Here is a 21,560-nt window from a genome sequence, read left to right as displayed (position 1 = left end):
AAATATGTGACAAGGCATGCACAACCAATTCTAGCATCTATCAAGCAATTTGCGATGACTAGGTCATCTATATATGAGTATATTGACTTAGGAGTCAAGTGAGAGCACTTGATCATAGGTCATACTCATCGTTTAAGCTCAAGTGGGGTTACCAGTTTTACATAAAGCATTGTTTTGTTCACATCTTTAGAGTTGCTTTAGCTCAAGTCTTAGATTAAAGCTCCCCTAGATGTGATATCCCCCTTAAGAGGGATGAACTAACCTTGGGTTTTGTCGATGATGACTTCATGTAGATATTGAAGATGTGGATGCTCAATGTTGATGTAGATCTCTTGGAGCTATCCATTTGAATGAATTGCACTTTCAATACCTACATGGGTTAGTCCCACAAGGAACAGGCAAGGATATCCATAGACATAGAGTGATGTACACAAAAGATGATGTCCATGAAAACTTTTAGGTCACCTTGTCCCTTGTCTTACCAACAAGAGGGTTTGTGACTCCTTGAACTAGTGCAAGATGTGGAAGTTGATTGCACTTGTTCTTGCCAAAATGATAAGAGTGAAGTATGTTGGCGGAGTCACCCTCAAGAACTCTCTAGTTCTTCTTCTTTTGGATCCACACCATCTTGATGGGAATCCTTGGAGTTGTAGTCGTACTTGATGAAGTGGAACTTGAAGTAGTCTTGGGAATCCACTTGACTAAGGTCTTTGGAGCTTCTTCAAATGCATCGATTTCCTCTTGAAGCTTGTCCTTGCCTTTTTGCTTGTAGTCTTGTGATGGAAGATCATCTTGAGCTTGTGTCCCCTCGAAAGAAGTATGCTTCTCTTGTTGAGGGACAAACTTTGTCTTGGGGTATTGATCTTCTTCCCACTCAACTCCATTGGCATTGAACTTTCGTTCAAAACCAACACCTTGATTCCTCCGGTGCATTCCTTGCTTGCGCACAATTTCCTCGAATTGCTTACTCCCGGCAAGGCTTTTGTACACTCCTTTCTCTATAATTCCCTTCAATAAGCTATTTTCTTGCTCAAGTGTAACTTGGCTAAGAGAATCATTAGTGGAATCAAGAGAACTACTAGAAGCAACAATATTGGATTTAGCATGATCATTGTTACTACTAGAGGAAGAATCTTTCTTGTTAGACTTGACTTGAGGCATGTAAGTGGATAAGAGTAAACGCTTGGCAATGTAAGAAGAACTTTTCTTGCGGAGATCATCATTGATTGCTTTTAAGAACTCATGATCTTGCTCAAGATTGAGCTTTTCAAAGCGTAATTTCTCATGAGCTCTTAAAAGTTCTCGATGATCTTCGAAGATAGTGTCATGAGCTAAATTAAGAGTTTTTAGTTCTTTAGTTAGAGCCTCAATCTCCTCCTTATCATTGTCATTCGTTTTATCTTGATTAGCATGTTTAATTGACATTTCATCATAGTATTCATCACTAGAGTTGTCAACAAGCAAATCATCACCTAACAAGTCATCTTCATCACTATTGAAATCAACATACTCGGGGTGTGTTACCTTAGGACCTTTGGCCATGAAGCATCTTCCAATTCCTTCATTTGGTGAGTCAAATATGTCGTAGGAGTTGGTTGACCCAAGTGCTAGACCGGCAACACCTTCATCTTGAGTATCTTCGGAGCCGGAGTAATAACTTCTCTCGGAGTGGCTGTCAGAGTCGGAGCCGGATACCCATTCACCAACATGAGCTTGATGTCTTCATCTTATGTAGCTCCTTGATGATTTTTCCTTCCTTTCCGAATCCTTGCTTCTCCGTGAGTATCTACGTTCATAACGATCATCTCTACTCCTTCTCTCTCTTGATGGTGATTCTTTGCTTCTTCTTTTTGGAGAATCTTCTCTTCTTTTGTAGGGAGCCGTACACTCATTTGAATAGTGTCCGGGTCTTCCACAATTGTAGCAGTTTCGCTCTCGACTAGAAGATCTTTTGTCATTGTAGGACCTTGACTTGAAGCTTCTATCTTTGCTTCTACTCTTGTAGAACTTGTTGAAGTTCTTCACCATTAAGCTCAATTCTTCATCGAAGTCTTGTTTCTCACTTGATGATGTAGGGGCTTCACATGAGGCTTTATAGGCACCACTTGATTTGTTGTGAAGTTCCTCTTTATCCTTAAGTGACATCTCATGAGCAACAATTCTTCCAATCACTTCCGTTGGCTTGAGATCTTTGTAATTGGGCATCATTTGGATCAATGTGCACACGGTATCATATTTTCCATCCAAGGCTCTTAGAATCTTCTTGATGATGAATTTATCGGTCATCTCTTCACTTCCTAAGCCGGCAATCTCATTTGTGATGAGAGCAAGCCTAGAGTACATTTCGGCGACACCTTCACCATCCTTCATCTTGAACTTGTCAAGTTGGCTTTGAAGCACATCCAACTTGGATTCCTTGACGGAGTCGGTACCTTCGTGCATATCAATCAAAGTGTCCCAAATTTCCTTTGCATTCTCAAGACGGCTGATTTTGTTGAATTCTTCGGGGCACAATCCGTTGAAGAGAATATCACAAGCTTGAGCATTGTATTGCAACATCTTCAACTCATCCGCGGTAGCTTCATGGTTCGGTTCTCTCCCATCAAGGAAGTCACCTTGCAAACCAACACACACAATAGCCCAAACGGCAGGGTTATGTCCAAGAATATGCATTTTCATTTTATGCTTCCAACTAGCAAAATTAGTACCATCAAAGTAAGGACCTCTACGGTGATAATTTCCCTCGCTAGACGCCATACTCTCCTAGGTTGTGAAACCAAGGCTATGACCACCAAAAGCTATGGAGATCAAGCAAATGGAGACCAAAGCTCTGATACCACTTGTAGGATCGAAAGTATGTCTAGAGGGGGGTGATTAGACTACTTGACCAAATAAAAAATTAACATTTTCCCAATTTTAGTTCTTGGCAGTTTTTAGCTAATTTAGGATAAGTCAAGCAATCATCACATAATTCAAGCAAGCATGCAAAGAGTATATAGGCAGCGGAAAGTAAAGCATGCAACTTGCAAGAATGTAAAGGGAAGGATTTGGAGAATTCAAACGCTATTGGAGACACGGATGTTTTTCCCGTGGTTCGGATAGGTGGTGCTATCCTACATCCACGTTGATGGAGACTTCAACCCACGAAGGGTAACGGTTGTGTGAGTCCACACTGGGCTCCACCCAAGGGTAACGGTTGCGCGAGTCCACACAGGGCTCCACCCACGAAGGGTCCACGAAGAAGCAACCACCCACAAAGGGTCCACGAAGAAGCAACCTTGTCTATCCCACCATGGCCATCGCCCACACAGGACTTGCCTCACTAGCGGTAGATCTTCATGAAGTAGGCGATCTCCTTGCCCTTACAAACTCCTTGGTTCAACTCCACAATCTTGTCGGAGGCTCCCAAGTGACACCTAGCCAATCTAGGAGACACCACTCTCCAAGAAGTAACAAATGGTGTGTAGGTAATGAACTACTTGCTCTTGTGCTTCAAATGATAGTCTCCCCAACACTCAACTCTCTCTCATAGGATTTGGATTTGGTGGAAAGAGGATTTGAGTGGAAAGCAACTTGGGAAGGCTAGAGATCAAGATTCATATGGTAGGAATGGAATATCTTGGTCTCAACACATGAGTAGGTGGTTCTCTCTCAGAACATATGAGTTGGAATGGTGTGTGTGTTCTGATGGCTCTCACATCGAATGAGAAGAAGGTGGAGGGGTATATATAGCCTCCACACAAAATCCAACCGTTACACAATTTTCCAATCTCGGTGGGACCGAATCAATAAACTCGGTCGGACCGAAAATGTAAACCTAGTGACGTTAGTGATTTTCGGTGGGACTGACATGCAACTCGGTAGGACCGATGTGGTTAGGGTTTGGGCATAACGTAATCTCGGTGAGACCGATTACACAAACTCGGTGAGACCGAATTTGGTAATTAGCTAACCAGAGAGTTGGTCAGGCAAACTCGGTGGGACCGATTTGCTCTTTTGGTGAGACCGAGTGGAACTCGGTGAGACCGAAAAGTTACAAAGGGGAAACACTGAGTTTACATTGCAATCTCGGTGGGACCGATTCACTCTTTCGATGGGACCGAAAAGTTATGAAAGGGAAACAGAGAGTTTGCAACCCCATCTCGGTGAGACCGAGATCCCTATCGGTAGGACCGAATTGCTAGGGTTTGGCAGTGGCTAATGACAAGTGAAACTCGGTGGCGCCGGATAGGAAAAATCGGTAGGACCGAGTTTGGCTTAGAGTTTAGGTCATATGTGGATATGGGAAAGTAGTTGAGGGTTTTGGAGCATATCACTAAGCACATGAAGCAAGAGGCTCATTAAGCAACACCTCATCCCTCCTTGATAGTATTGGCTTTTCCTAAAGACTCAATGTGATCTTGGATCACTAAAATATAAAATGAAGAGTCTTGAGCTTTTTAGCTTGAGCCTATCCTTTGTCCTTAGCATTTTGAGGGTTCCACTTTCACATCCATGCCATGCCAATCATTGAGCTTTCCTGAAATAATCATCTCGGAATAGTATTAGCTCAATGAGCTATATGTTGTTATGAATTACCAAAACCACCTAGGGATAGTTGCACTTTCAGGTAGGGTTTGGAGAAGGCAAACACAATGGAGACATGGAGATTTTTGGCGTGGTTCCAATAGGTGGTGCTATAGTACGTCCACGTTGATGGAGACTTCAACCCATGAAGGGTAACGACTGTGCAAGTCCACGAAGGGCTCCACCCATGAAGGGTCCACGAAGAAGCAACCTTTTCTATCCCACCATGGCCATCGTCCATGAAGGACTTGCCTCACTCAGGTACATCTTCACGAAGTAGGTGATCTCCTTGCCCTTACAAACTCTTGGTTCAACTCCACATCATGCATGTCAGAGGCTCCCAAGCGATACCTAACCAATATAGGAGACACCACTCGCCAAAAGGTAATAGACGGTGTATTGATGATGAACTCCTTGCTCTTGTGCTTGAAATGATAGTCTCCCCAACACTCAACTCTCTCTCTCTCTCAGATTTGGCTATGGTGGAAGAAGGATTTGAGTGGAAAGCAATTTGGGGAAGACTAGAAATCAAGGTTCAAATGGTAGGAATGAAATCTCTTGATCTCAACACATGAGTAGGTGGTTCTCTCTCAGAAAATGAATGGTGGAAGTGTAGGCACATTCTGATGGATCTCTCTATGGAGAAGAAGGGGTGGAGGGGTATATATAGTCTCCACATAAAATCCAACCGTTACACACTTTTGACCCATCTCAGTGGCACCGATTAGAAAAGTTGGTGGCACAAATCTGTATAAAGATATGAACGTTAGGAATCTCGGTGGGACCAACGGGAACAACTCAGAGGGACCTATGTGCAAGGGCTTAGGGTAAACCTCATCTTGGTGGTGCCAATTGCAGCATCTCGGTGAGACCGAAGTGAAGCCATAAGGCAACATAGAATAGTTCAAGCCATCTCGGTGAGACCGATTGCAATTCTCGGCAGAACCAAAATAATTGCAACAAGCAACAGAGAGCTGGCAAGGCCATTTCGGTGGGACCGAGATCCATATCGGTGGATCCGAATTGGTAGGGTTTTGGTAGTGGCTAAGTCTAGATGAACTTGGTGGCTCCGGATAGGCAATATTGATGGGGCCGAGTTGGAGTTTAGGTTTTGGACATATTTGGATAGAGAAAGTGGCTGAGGGTTTTGGAGCAATATCACAAAGCACTTGAGAAAATAGATCACTAAGCAACGCCTCATCCCCTTTTAATAGTACTGGCTTTCCTATGGACTCAATGTGTTCTTGGATCACTTAAACAAAAATGAAGAGTCTTGAGCTTTTTGCCAATCCAGTTCCTTAATTAGCATTTTGAGGGGTCCACATCTCTAGTCCTTGCCATGCCCATCATTGAACATTCTGAAATATTTATCTTGAATATACATTAGTTCAGTGAGATAAATGTTGTTATGAATTACCAAAACCACCCGAGGATTAGTTGCACTTTTAATCCCCCCTTTTGGTAATTGATGACAACATATAGATCAAAGTGTCGACAAATGATAAAACGAATGAAATACATAATTGCTTTGAGAAGTATGTGATTAGTAAGAGCTCCCCGCAAGATTGTGCATTATTAAAAATTTGCGTCTGAATGCAAATGCACAATTGATGACCCACAAGTATAGGAGACCTATCTTAGTCCTTTCGATAAGTAAGAGTGTCGAACCCAATGAGGAGCAGAAGGAAATGATAAGCAGATTTTAGTAAGGTATTCTCTACAAGCACTGAAATTATCGGTAACAGATAGTTTTGTGATAAGGTAATTTGTAATAGGTAACAAGCAAGATGGCCCAATCCTTTTTGTAGCAAAGGAAAAGCTTGGACAAACTCTTATATAAAGAAAATCGCTCCCGAGGACACATGGGAATTATCGTCAAGCTAGTTTTCATCACGCTCATATGATTCGCGTTTGGTACTTTGATAATTTGATATGTGGGTGGACCGGTGCTTGGGTATTGCCCTTCCTTGGACAAGCATCCCATTTATGATTAACCCCTCTTGCAAGCATCCGCAACTACAAAATAAGTATTAAGGTAAACCTAACCATAGCATGAAACATATGGATCCAAATCAGCCCCTTACGAAGCAACGCATAAGCTAGGGTTTAAGCTTCTGTCACTTTAGCAACCCATCATCTACTTATTACTTCCCAATGCCTTCCTCTAGGCCCAAACAATGGTGAAGTGTCATGTAGTCAACGTTCACATGACACCACAAGAGGAGAGACAACATACATCTCATCAAAATATCGAACGAATACCAAATTCACATGACTACTTATAGCAAGACTTCTCCCATGTCCTCAGGAACAAACGTAACTACTCACAAATCATATTCATGTTCATAATCAGAGGGGTATTAATATGCATAAAGGATCTGAACATATGATCTTCCACCAAATAAACTAACTAGCATCAACTACAAGGAGTAATCAACACTACTAGCAACCCACAGGTACCAATCTGAGGTTTTGGGACAAAGATTGGATACAAGAGATGGACTAGGGTTTGAGATGAGAGGGTGCTGGTGAAGATGTTGTGGAGATTGACCCCCTTCCGATGAGAGGATCGATGGTTATGACGATGGTGATGATTTCCCCCTCCCGGAGGGATGTTTCCCTGGCAGAATAGCTTCGCCGGAGCCCTAGATTGGTTCCGCCAAGGTTCCGCCTCGTGGCGGCGGAGTTTCATCCTGAGAGCTTGCTTATGATTTTTTCCAGGGTGAAAGACTTCATATAGCCAAAGATGGGCACCGGAGGCCTGCCAGGGGGCCCGCGAGATAGGGGGCGCGCCCAGGGGGAGGGCGCGCCCCCACCCTCATGGATGGTGGGTGACCCCCTCTGGTACTTCCTTCGCCCAATACTTTTTATATATATTCTAAAAATGACTCCCGTGGAGTTTTAGGACTTTTGGAGTTGTGCAGAATAGGTCTCTAATATTTGCTCCTTTTCCATCCAAGAATTCCAGCTGTCGGCATTCTCCCTCTTCATGTAAACCTTGTAGAATAAGAGAGAATAGTCATAAGTATTGTGACATAATGTGTAATAACAGCCCATAATGCAATAAATATCAATATAATAGAAAAATATGTCCACATGTTTAGAGATAGAGGTGTCGATAAAATAGAATACATACGTGAGGGCATCATGATCATTCTTATAACAATAACATATATATATATATTGTCATATGATTTCTTATGCTAAAGTAACAATTCATTCACAATTTCAAGTATGAATCAGAAACTTCATTGAAAACTAATAAACTATAATCTCAGTCATTGAAGCAATTTGTCACACCCTAGCTAGTTCAAGCATTAGAGTGTGCATCATGTTTAATTTTCTCTTAAATTTGAAATGGGGAAGGCAGAAACCCCCAACACCCCCTGGAAACAACTAGGGTTTACTAAAATTATTTTCAATGAACCTGAAATGCCCTTCTAAAAAGTTCACCCTCTTTGTCTTGGGTTAAAACCTCTGGCAAAATTGGTGCACATTTTTCTAGGTCAACAAAAGGTCATTAGATTAAATCATAAGTATTTGAATTTGGGCATTTAAATGCTATAAAATAATTTAAATGTCCAAATAATTCTGGAAATAAATGTTTGCTGTTGGAAATAATCTAAACAGAGCCCACAATTATTTTCAGGATTTTTGGAAACGTTTTAGTATTTTTAATAAAGCCCAACAGTTGCAGTTAAATAAAAAACAGAAACAAATAAAAAAAGAGAGAAAGGGAAGCCCACCTGGGCCTTACCTGAGCTGGCCAGCCCACCTGGCTCGGCCCAGCCTACTGGCTTCGCCAGTCGTCGTCCTCCTCGCGCCAGGAGGCAGGGGCGCGTGCTCGCCGCGCGCCGGCCACACGCCGGCCACCTCCTGCTTCCGCCGACGCCTGGAGACGCCTAGAGGTGCCACGCGACCCCCACGTCCCCCTCTCATCCTCTCGCACTCTCCCCCTCGTCTCCCTCACTCTCTCCCGCGATGGCCGAGTGCGTCCCTCGCTGCCGATCGCCATAGTTGCCACCACAACCACTCCCTCGCCCCTCCGACGAGCCCAATCGCTCCGCCTCGTCACCCTGGACCTCTCCGTCGACACACGCAAGCTCGGACGACCCCAAGAAGATGTGGTGCCCTTCTTCCTCGTCCACGGCCGCCGAATGCCGTCGTTCGATTCGCCGGCCTCAAGTCCTCCCCGAGCTCGCTGACCCCCTCTCCGACTCCGCTGTGAGCTCCTCTTCCTTTCCCCTAGCTCCCATGCTCGTTTGGCCCCTGTAGCCGCCATTTCCACCGCACCCGAGAGCTCCTCGCCGCCGGCCATGTCGCCGTCGTGGCTACGGCCGTGCAAGCACGCATCCGAGCACACCATCGCATTCAGTGCGTCCCAGGAGCCTAATGCACGCACTTCCTCGCCCTGCCGTGCACCGTAGCCCTCTTTCCCTCTTCGACCGAACTCCGGTCGCCGCCACGAGCTCGATTCCGGCGAGCTCGCTCCACCCCAGCTCCTCCCAATTGCCCCACTAGATGCGCACGAGCCCCAGCTACGCGTAGCACGTCTCCGCCGTCGATTTTGTGACCGGAGGACCAAATCCGAAGCCCTCTGCCGTCTCGGCCTCGCCGGTGGCTCAACGCTGGCGAGTTTGACCCAGTTTGACCCCTGGGTGGGCCCAGGAAGACCCCCCTGAGTCTATGACAGGTGGGGCCGGTCGGCTACCTAAATTAGGATTAGTCTTAATTAATTTTAATTAAATCAGTCACTGACATGTGGGCCCAGGCCCCACTGACAGCTAATTAGTGTTAATCTAACCCTGTTAATTAGCTGAGAGGCTGACAGAAGGGGCCCACCAGTCAGGTTTGACCTGGGCTGGCGCCTTTGACCTGCTGAGGTCAGCATGACGCAATGCTGACGCAGTAATGCATTTTCTGGATTTATTTTTTATTCAGGAAATTCCAGAAAATAGTTAAAACTTCTAAAAATCATAGAAAATCAACCATAGCTCCAAATGCAAAGATTTATATATGAAAAATGATCAGAAAAATTCAATCTATCCATCTGTAATGGTTTCATGCATGACAAAACAAGTTTACCTTGCTGTTTAATCAGAACAAGGAAATGCACTATTAAGGCCGTGTTTAATGAGCTAATATTTGAATCTTTGATTCAAATGAGTTCATTCCTTTCTAATATAACTTGCATTAGGCCAAGACACATTCATATTGCCATGTCATAGCATGCATCATATTGTTGCATATCGTCATGTGTTGATTGTATTCCGATGTGTTCTTCGTGGTAGGTTCTGCCTCCGAGGATATTCACGAGTATCCAACTGAAGGGCAGTATCCCACTACCATTCCATCAGGCAAGCAACCATTGATCATTCCGATACAAACCCATGTTCTCGCTCCTGCTCTTGTTTACTGCATTAAGACAACGCGATTCAAACTGCTGTGTGCTACGGTAGTTGAACCCTTATCCTCTGCATGACCTGTCATTGCCACAGTAACTAGATGAAACCCACTAGCATGTGTAGGAGTGACCTGTCATTGCCACAGTAACTAGACGAAACCCACTAGCATGTGTAGGAGTTGATTGAGCCATGTATGTGATTCCTACCTTGCTATGCCTGCTATGCTTAGAGTTGTGTCAGGTCTGGTTCATCTGGGTGATGGGCCAGAGTGAAATGCTTATGCCGTTAATGTGAGGGATGTGTTGAACATGCTTTGGTAAAGGTATCGATGAGAGGCCATGTAGGAGTACATGGTGGGTTGTTTCATTGAGGCCGTCCCTAAGAACTGAGATCTGTATGTGTGATTTAAGATTTAGCTACTACCATGCATTGGGATCCTTAATTAACCCTCTCAGCTTCTTAACCACCCTAGTACTCTGTCCAGGAGTTGCAAATAGTTTCTGGTGTTTGTAGGTTATGTGTTGGCGGCCGTGCGTAGCGCTGACCCTAGGGGTGGGCTATGTTGCGGTAGATACACCGTGGCACGGTGTACCGAGTCACCCGTTTGGTGTCTCAGGAACCCTGTTCACATCGTTCGGGGCCGTATGTGGAAACCTCGGCCGGACTCCCCGCGGATGGAACCTGGATAGGCGATAAACCTGGACTAGAGACTTAAGTGTTTAGGTAGGCCGTGGCCAACACCCTTGCTGGGCTTCCGCTTGAAGGTTGCCGAGTACATGTCGTGTAAACGGCGGTAAGTGGTGAAAGTGTGTATGACGAAGTACACCCCTGCAAGGTATAAAACTATTCGAATAGCCGCGTCCGCAGTAAAGGACTACTTGGTTGCCTATACAGTTCATAGACAAGTTAATGGATACTACTAAAAAGACTCAAGATAAGTGTGAGTATCGAGGATGGCCCTCTCGTAGGATGACGAGGGAGGATCCACGGTGGAGTATTGTGTTGGTGAGTAGTGGACTCGTGTGCGAAAACTATTTTACTGGTGAAGTTCCGTAGGATAGCTTAGCCAAGAGTCAAAGCTGGCTTGCTGCATTAACCCCACCACCTTCTTGAGAATAAGTATGTTTAGTAGGTTCTGATGTAAGACTTGCTGAGTACCTTTGTACTCATGTTTGCTTAATTACTGTTTTCAGACGACAACACCGCCCCCTCCGATGGGTTCTATGTAGACCTTGACGTTGACGAGTGACTAGCCACCCAGGTGGTGATCCTGGCCATGGAGGGCCCTATGTAGATAGACCGGCTTCGAGAAGCCTTCTTTCTTTCTAGAGTCTGTACTCAGACTAGTTGCTTCCGCATGTGCTTGTATGTTTGTATGACTTGAGTGTCGGGTCGTGTGACCCCTATCTGTATGAACATGTTATGTATGGCTCCCTGGAGCCTTTAAATAAAGTACTTGAGTTGTAGAGTTTTGTTGTGATGCCATGTTGTATGTACTCATATCGGGCATATTGTGTGTATGATTGAAATGCTTGGTATGAGTGGGATCCGACAAATCTAGTTGTTTATCCTTGGCAGCCTTTCTTATGGGGAAATGTAGTCTAGTGCTCCTCGAGCCATAGTAGTCCGCTACAGCCCGGTTCACCGGAGTCCTGCTAGCCCAGCACTACTGTTCAGGACACTTGACTGGCCGGCATGTGTTTCACTTCGTTCCTATGTCTGTCCCTTCGGGGAAATGTCACGCGGTGTTTTCCGGAGTCCTGCCTAGCCTGCTACAGCTCGGGTTCCCCGGAGTCCTGTTAGCCCAGTGCTACAGCCCGGAATCACTCGCTGATGACCGACATGCTCGATGTGATTCATGTATGCCTGTCTCCATAGGTCTGTGCCGCTTTGGGTTCACGACTAGCCATGTCGGCCCGGGTTCTCTGTCATATGGATGCTAGCGACACTATCATATACGTGAGCCAAAAGGCACAAACGGTCCCGGGCCATGGTAAGGCGACACCCGTGGGGTACCGTGCGTGAGGCCGCAAAGTGATATGAGGTGTTACCGGCTAGATCGATGTGACTTGGAATCGGGGTCCTGACAGCGTTGGCATCAGAGCCGGACTGCCTGTAGGTTCGTTGAGCCAAACTGGTCGATGTCGAGTCTAGAAATGCTTAGTTATATGTAGGGGAATTGATTGTGGGAGGGAACCTAAGGCTCTTTTACTCCTTTACCCTATGTCTCTGATCTGAGTCATTCTCTTCTCATTCAACGTGGGTTAAGGATTAGGCTCTCTTCTTCTATCAGGTTCACGTGTTACTAATCCGTAGTAGCTTATAGGATTTTTGTTACAAGTCTCAGTTCAGTTTCTACTATTCTTAGTATGTTGCTAATTGGATCAGAACCTTGATATGATGTTGTTGAGTGGTATTGCGAACTGTTGTGGATGTCTCAAATCTTTTTCTGAGCATTTACAGCTGTTATGCTGTCCGATTTTCTCTAGAAATTCTGATGTCTTTACATTGTGGTTGTGCTTTCAGATGGCCAACCATGTTCAAAACCAAGTGGTTCGCCTGACCCGGTGCCTCGACGTTCCCGGTCATACTGCTATGCTAGTCCGGGTAATGATCGAGACGGGCTACCGTTGGTATCCCGAATACACCGTCGAAGAGCAGTTCCGCGACTTTAATCAAAGCCAATATCTCTGCACCGTCAGGATATTTCCTTCTTATCCTGGATCTACCGAGCCCCTTCACTGTTCCTATGGACTCGGGTTACTGTTGAGATGGCTGTGCAGGATGCTGCCTATTCCATGATGACCATCTTGCGAGTCCGGACTGGCCTGCTTCAGAACACCGATTTCCGTTACATGCCAGCTTCACTTCCGGGAGCGCAAGGGTATCTTCAGGCTATCTATGCTGACTCCACTCAGGAGGACTCATTAACTCGTACCACTGCCGAGTTGCTCGAAGATAAGGACCGAGAGAATCGGGCCTTGAGGCTGGAGCTTTTCAATACCCGTGCTGATCATTGGGCCACATTGACTCGGTTTGCACCTGCGGTGCAAGCTGGATGTATGGATACAAGGGATCTGTATCCTGTGAGATCAGCTCTGCCAGACATGGTGGATTGGCGCGATGTAGGAGGCATCACCCCACCCCGTGGTCCCCGCAGGCCACCGTTTGTTGGTCCAAGACCTCATCCTAGCCCCTTTGGTCCACAGGCTCCTCAGGACTGTCTGTTCCCGGATGGTCATGTTGAATTTCCAGGCTACGGAGGTGACTTCTATGAGAACTACTACGGAGCTGTCTGAGTTAGTAGTAGTACCACTAGTATTGTAGTAGTTGTATTTCCACTGTCCTGCGAGACTTGTGGAATACGACTTAGTGTGTAGTCAATTCCGGAGGTGTAGACAAATAATGTATAGGAGCTTGGAATGCCTCCTATGAGATGTAATGTCTTCCATCATAGTTGTACTGTAGCCTGGGCTTGTACTGAACTATGTATGATGTGTATGACCGTTGGTATATATATGGCAGTTTTATATTACCATGACATACGGATGAACATCTCTGCATTCCGGGTTATCCATTACATTCTGAACTTCCTTGCTAAGTTTGAGCCATCCTTATCTAAACCATTGTCTTGTTTTCTCCTAGGATGGTCAACACCCGCAGCAACCCTGCTGCCTCGGAGCAGGGGGAAGCCAGTGCAGCTAGGGGTGAAAATCTGCCTCACCCGCCTTCTCTGGCCGAAGTGATGCTGGAGGCGGAAAGAAACAAGCGTGAGACTAACCGCCTGCTAGAGCGGATTGAGCAGAACACTGCACGCCACCCACGAAATGACTTGGTGTCAATCAATGACTTTATCAAGCTGTACCCACCAAAGTTTAACCATTCCGTCGAGCCCCTCGACGCGGATGACTGGCTTCGCAGCATCACCCACAAGCTACGTTCTACCAACGTAGCCGAAGCCGACAAGGTTACCTATGCTGCCTATCACCTCAAAGGCCCTGCTAGCCTTTGGTGGGAAAATTTCGAAGCTATGCGCTCGGTCGGCCAAATCACTACTTGGGCTGAATTCAGTGAGGCTTTCCGTGAGCATCACATTCCGGAAGGTCTCATGGATCGCAAGAGGGAGGAATTCTGCAACTTCACCCAAGGAAGACTGACTGTGGATGCTTATAGTCGTGAATTTGGAAATCTGGCACGCTATGCTCCCGAAGAGGTATCTACTGACGCTAAGAAGCAAGCAAGGTTCCGCAAGGGACTTAGCCCTGAGCTTCGCCGCGATCTCCGTCTGCACGAGTGCACCTCCTTTCAGAAGTTGGTCAATAAAGCCATCAGTGCTGAGACGGGCCAGACTGATTATGACGCTTCACGCAAGCACTCCCGTGATTTTGGCTCTTCATCCGGCTCTGGAACTCAGAAGCGCCGGGTGTGGATTCCAAGCACGGCACTGCCACCCAGGTTCATCCCGAGGCCATCCTTTGAGGCGCCTCGTCCCAACCATCAATTTGCACCGCCCAAGCCCTATGGTGGCCCCGCTGCTAATGCTGCTCCACACCTCAATGTGGTGACATGCTTTAAGTGTGGAGAGCCGGGTCACTATAGCCGAGAGTGTCCCCAGAACAACAACCCCAATCAAACTGGAAAGTCCATTGGCCGTGGTAAGCCCGCGGGAAAAACATTCTATGCCAAGCCGGCCACCACTGCACGTGGCCATGTCAACTATGTTTCAGCCAAGGAGGCTCATGAGGATCCCAACGTCGTCCTTGGTACGCTCCTTGTTAACTGCCATCCGGCATCTGTTCTTTTTGATACTGGAGCATCTCATTCATTCATATCCGAGAGCTATGCTCGATTGCATAACACGACATTCTGTGACATGCCCACTTCCATGGTAATTCAAACTCCGGGTTCCAAATGGCAAACCTCTAGAGTAAGCCATGGGAACGAAATTCTTGTCGATAGACTTGTCTTCCTTGCATCCTTAATAGCTCTCAAGTCCACGGACATAAACATCATCTTGGGTATGGACTAGATGTCAGCTCATTACGCTAAGATTGATTGTGCCACTAGAACCGTTCAACTTACTCACCCACCGGGCAAGACAGTGAATGTCTTAACTCGAGTGGCCAAGCGCCAGCTTTACTCCCTAAATGCCAACCCCCTTCCAGACCTTGAGGATGTTCCGGTAGTCTGAGACTTTCCGGATGTCTTCCCAGAAGAACTGCCAGGTGTTCCACCTGACAGGGATGTTGAGTTTGTGATAGACCTTGTTCCAGGAACCGTTCCAATTTCTAGAAGACCCTACAAGATGGCACCCTTAGAACTAGCCGAGCTTAAGAACCAACTCGATGAGTCCTTGAAAAAGGGTTTCATCCGTCCTAGTTCCTCTCCTTGGGCTTGCCCCGTCCTCTTCGTTAAGAAGAAGGATGGAACGGATCGAATGGTTGTGTACTACCGCCCTGTCAACCTGGTCACCATCAAGAACAAATACCCGCTTCCCAGGATTAACGATCTGTATGATCAGCTCGCTGGATCCTCAGTCTTTTCCAAGATGGATTTGAGGTTGGGCTACCATCAAATCAAAATCAGAAACGGGGACATTCCCAAAACGGCCTTTGTTACTCGTTATGGCCAATACGAGTACACCGTGATGTCCTTCGGTTTAACCAATGCCCCAGCCACCTTCTCCCGGTTAATGAACTCGGTTTTCATGGAGTATTTGGACAAATTTGTCGTAGTATACCTCGACGACATACTCATCTACTCCAAGAATGAAGAGGAACATGCCGAACATCTAAGGCTGGTATTGATGAAACTTCGAGAGCATCGCCTTTATGCCAAATTCTCCAAGTGTGAATTTTGGTTGCCAGAAGTGACCTATCTAGGCCATGTAATCTCTGGCAAGGGTATTGCTGTCAATCCCGAGCGAGTTCAAGCCGTCCTTGATTGGACTCCACCTGAGACGGTTAAGCAAGTTCGGAGCTTCCTTGGCTTAGCGAGCTATTGCCGCCGCTTCGTCGAGAATTTCTCCAAGGTTGCTAAACCTCTAACTGAACTCCTCAAGAAAGATAAAAAGTTCGAGTGGACTCCACAGTGCGAGTTCAGTTTTCAGGAACTGAAAAGATGCCTGACATCTGCTCCCATACTGGTACCACCAGATTTCTCCAAGGACTTTATTATCTATTGCGACGCCTCGCGACAAGGACTAGGTTGCATACTCATGCAAGATCGCCTATGCTTCACGGCAATTACATCCACATGAGGAAAATTATCCCACACATGATATAGAGCTTGCACCTGTAGTCCATGCACTTAAAACCTGGCGACATTACCTTCTCGGTAATCGTTGTGAGATCTTCACCGATCACCAAAGTCTGAAATATATCTTCACTCAACCAGATTTGAATCTCAGGCAAAGACGTTGGGTTGAGTTGATCTCGGATTACGACTTAGGAATAACTTACACCCCGGGCAAAGCCAATGTCATGGCTGATGCGCTAAGCCGTAAGTCCTATTGTAACAACCTGATGTTACAACAAAGTCAACCATTTCTCCATGAGGAATTTCGTAAGCTAAATCTTCACATTGTTCCTCAAGGATTCCTATCCACCCTGGTGGCGAAACCTACCCTTATGGATCAAATCATAACCGCCCAGCGGTATGATAAGGGCATATCCCGGATTAAGGAAAATATCGCTAGCGGAGTTGCTAAATGTTTGTCCATGGATGAGCGAGGTGCTGTTTTCTTCGAGAACTGTTTGGTGGTTCCCAAGAAACAACATCTGCGCCAGTTGATCCTTAAGGAAGCTCATGAATCCCCTCTCACCATTCATCCCGGTAGTACTAAAATGTATCAAGACCTACGCCAGAGGTTTTGGTGGACTAGGATGAAGAGAGAAATCGCTCAATATTGCGACGTATGTCATCGTGTTAAAGCAGAGCACCAACGGCCTGCTGGCACTCTTCAACCTTTGGCTATTCCCGAATGGAAATGGGATAAAATCAGTATGGATTTCATCACTGGGTTTCCCAGGACCAAGAGAGGGAATAATGCCATCTTCGTCGTGATCGACCGACTTTCCAAAGTAGCCCACTTTCTACCTGTTCGTGAGAGTATCACCGCTAGCCAGCTAACCGATTTATACATCTCCTGAATAGTGTCTCTTCATGGTGTTCCATTGGAAATTAATTTAGACCGTGGGAGTCTCTTCACCTCTCGATTTTGGGAAAGTTTCCAAAATGCTATGGGAACTCGTCTCTCCTTTAGCACCGCCTTCCATACCCAATCAAGTGGTCAAGTAGAACGAGTCAATCAAATTCTGGAAGATATGCTCCGAGCTTCTGTCATCTCATTCGGAATGAGTTGGGAGAAATGCCTTCCATTCGCGGAGTTTGCTTATAACAATAGTTATCAAGCCAGCTTAGGCAAGGCTCCTTTCGAAGTTCTCTATGGACGAACATGTCGAACGCCTCTTAACTAGTTAGAAACCGGGGAAAGACAACTCTTTGGCCCGGATATGATTCAGGAAGCAGAAGAGCAGGTTCGCGTTATTCGTGAGAAATTGAAAACAGCCCAATCTCGTCAAAAGAGTCAATATGATCGTAAACATAAGCCTATGACTTATGAAGTCAACGAGAAGGCTTACCTTCGGGTTACTCCGTTAAAGGGAACCCATCGTTTCGGTATCAAAGGCAAATTGGCCCCTCGTTACGTTGGACCCTTTCGCATTCTTGCCAAACGAGGAGAAGTTGCCTACCAACTGGAACTACCTCCGCATCTTTCCAGAGTTCACGATGTCTTCCACGTTTCACAACTCAGGCGTTGCTTCGCGGATCCTATCCGTGGAGTGGACCACGAAACGCTTGATCTACAATATAACCTTTCCTATCGGGAATATCCCGTTCGTATCCTTGATCAGGCCAAGCGTACCACTCGACGTCAGAATATCAAGTTTCTCAAGGTTCAATGGTCACACCATTCCGAGGAAGAAGCCACTTGGGAAAGGGAGGATCGTCTTCGACTCGAGTACCCCACCTTCTTCCCGGAGGATTCTAAATCTCGGGACGAGATTCTTTTGAGTGGGGGTGAGTTGTCACACCCTAGCTAGTTCAAGCATTAGAGTGTGCATCATGTTTAATTTTCTCTTAAATTTGAAACGGGGAAGGCAGAAACCCCCAACACCCCCCTAGAAACAACTAGGGTTTACTAAAATTATTTTCAATGAACCTGAAATGCCCTTCTAAAAAGTTCACCCTCTTTGTCTTGGGTTAAAACCTCTGGCAAAATTGGTGCACATTTTTCTAGGTTAACAGAAGGTCATTGGATTAAATCATAAGTATTTGAATTTGGGCATTTAAATGCTATAAAATAATTTAAATGCCCAAATAATTCTGGAAATAAATGTTTGCTGTTGGAAATAATCTAAACAGAGCCCACAATTATTTTTAGGATTTTTGGAAACGTTTTAGTATTTTTAATAAAGCCCAACAGTTGCAGTTAAATAAAAAACAGAAACAAATAAAAAAAAGAGAGAAAGGGAAGCCCACCTGGGCCTTACCTGAGCTGGCCAGCCCACCTGGCTCGGCCCAGCCTACTGGCTTCGCCAGTCGTCGTCCTCCTCGCGCCAGGAGGCAGGGGCGCGTGCTCGCCGCGCGCCGGCCACACGCCGGCCACCTCCTGCTTCCGCCGACGCCTGGAGACGCCTAGAGGTGCCACGCGACCCCCACGTCCCCCTCTCATCCTCTCGCACTCTTCCCCTCGTCTCCCTCACTCTCTCCCGTGATGGCCGAGTGCGTCCCTCGCTGCCGATCGCTGGAGTTGCCACCACAGCCACTCCCTCGCCCCTCCGACGAGCCCAATCGCTCCGCCTCGTCACCCTGGACCTCTCCGTCGACCCACGCAAGCTTGGACGACCCCAAGACGACGTGGTGCCCTTCTTCCACGTCCACGGCCGCCGGACACCGTCGTTCGATTCGCCGGCCTCAAGTCCTCCCCGAGCTCGCTGACCCCCTCTCTGACTCCGCTGTGAGCTCCTCTTCCTTTCCCCCTAGCTCCCGTGCTCGTTTGGCCCCTGTAGCCGCCGTTTCCACCGCACCCGAGAGCTCCTCGCCGCCGGCCATGTCGCCGTCGTGGCTATGGCCGTGCAAGCACGCGTCCGAGCGCACCACCGCATTCAGTGCATCCCCAGGAGCCTAACACACGCACTTCCTCGCCCTGCCGTGCACCGTAGCCCTCTTTCCCTCTCTGACCGAACTCCGGCCGCCGCCACGAGCTCGATTCCGGCGAGCTCGCTCCACTCCAGCTCCTCCCACTTGCCCCACTAGATGCGCACGAGCCCCAGCTACGCGTAGCACGTCTCCGCCGTCGATTTTGTGACCGGAGGACCAAATCCGAAGCCCTCTGCCGTCTCGGCCTCGCCGGTGGCTCAACGCTGGCGAGTTTGACCCAGTTTGACCCCTGGGTGGGCCCAGGAAGACCCCCCTGAGTCTATGACAGGTGGGGCCGGTCGGCTAACTAAATTAGGATTAGTCTTAATTAATTTTAATTAAATCAGTCACTGACATGTGGGCCCAGGCCCCACTGACAGCTAATTAGTGTTAATCTAACCCTGTTAATTAGCTGAGAGGCTGACAGAAGGGGCCCACCAGTCAGGTTTGACCTGGGCTGGCGCCTTTGACCTGCTGAGGTCAGCATGACGCAATGCTGACGCAGTAATGCATTTTCTGGATTTATTTTTTATTCAGGAAATTCCAGAAAATAGTTAAAACTTCTAAAAATCATAGAAAATCAACCATAGCTCCAAATGCAAAGATTTATATATGAAAAATGATCAGAAAACTTCAATCTATCCATCTGTAATGGTTTCATGCATGACAAAACAAGTTTACCTTGATGTTTAATCAGAACAAGGAAATGCACTATTAAGGCCGTGTTTAATGAGCTAATATTTGAATCTTTGATTCAAATGAGTTCATTCCTTTCTAATATAACTTGCATTAGGCCAAGACACATTCATATTGCCATGTCATAGCATGCATCATATTGTTGCATATCGTCATGTGTTGATTGTATTCCGATGTGTTCTTCGTGGTAGGTTCTGCCTCCGAGGATATTCACGAGTATCCAACTGAAGGGCAGTATCCCACTACCACTCCATCAGGCAAGCAACCATTGATCATTCCGATACAAACCCATGTTCTCGCTCCTGCTCTTGTTTACTGCATTAAGACAACGCGATTCAAACCGCTGTGTGCTACGGTAGTTGAACCCTTATCCTCTGCATGACCTGTCATTGCCACAGTAACTAGATGAAACCCACTAGCATGTGTAGGAGTGACCTGTCATTGCCACAGTAACTAGATGAAACCCACTAGCATGTGTAGGAGTTGATTGAGCCATGTATGTGATCCCTACCTTGCTATGCCTGCTATGCTTAGAGTTGTGTCAGGTCTGGTTCATCTGGGTGATGGGCCAGAGTGAAATGCTTATGCCGTTAATGTGAGGGATGTGTTGAACATGCTTTGGTAAAGGTATCGATGAGAGGCCATGTAGGAGTACATGGTGGGTTGTTTCATTGAGGCCGTCCCTAAGAACTGAGATCTGTATGTGTGATTTAAGATTCAGCTACTACCATGCATTGGGATCCTTAATTGACCCTCTCGGCTTCTTAACCACCCTAGTACTCTGTCCAGGAGTTGCAAATAGTTTCTGGTGTTAGTAGGTTATGTGTTGGCGGCCGTGCGTAGCGCTGACCCTTGGGGTGGGCTATGTTGCAGTAGATACACCGTGGCACGGTGTACCGAGTCACCCGTTTGGTGTCTCAGGAACCCTGTTCACATCGTTCGGGGCCGTATGTGGAAACCTCGGCCGGACTCCCTGCGGATGGAACCTGGATAGGCGATAAACCTGGACTAGAGACTTAAGTGTTTAGGTAGGCCGTGGCCGACACCCTCGCTGGGCTTCCGCTTGAAGGTTGCCGAGTACATGTCGTGTAAACAGCGGTAAGTGGTGAAAGCGTGTATGACGAAGTACACCCTTGCAGGGTATAAAACTATTCGAATAGCTGCGTCCGCGGTAAAGGACTACTTGGTTGCCTATACAGTTCATAGACAAGTTAATGGATACTACTAAAAAGACTCAAGAGAAGTGTGAGTATCGAGGATGGCCCTTTCGTAGGATGACGAGGGAGGATCCACGGTGGAGTATTGTGTTGGTGAGTAGTGGACTCGTGTGCGAAAACTATTTTACTGGTGAAGTTCTGTAGGATAGCTTAGCCAAGAGTCAAAGCTGGCTTGCTGCATTAACCCCACCACCTTCTTGAGAATAAGCATGTTTAGTAGGTTCTGATGTAAGACTTGCTGAGTACCTTTGTACTCATGTTTGCTTAATTACTGTTTTCAGACGACAACACCGCCCCCTCCGATGGGTTCTATGTAGACCTTGACGTCGACGAGTGACTAGCCACCCAGGTGGTGATCCTGGCCATGGAGGGCCCTATGTAGATAGACCGGCTTCGAGAAGCCTTCTTTCTTTCTAGAGTCTGTACTCAGACTAGTTGCTTCCGCATGTGCTTGTATGTTTGTATGACTTGA

This window comes from Triticum urartu, chromosome 3A (assembly GCF_056163025.1).
Source record: "Triticum urartu cultivar PI428250 chromosome 3A, HENAU_Tu73, whole genome shotgun sequence".
NCBI lineage: Eukaryota > Viridiplantae > Streptophyta > Magnoliopsida > Poales > Poaceae > Triticum > Triticum urartu.
Note: the sequence above shows the minus strand (reverse complement) of the source record.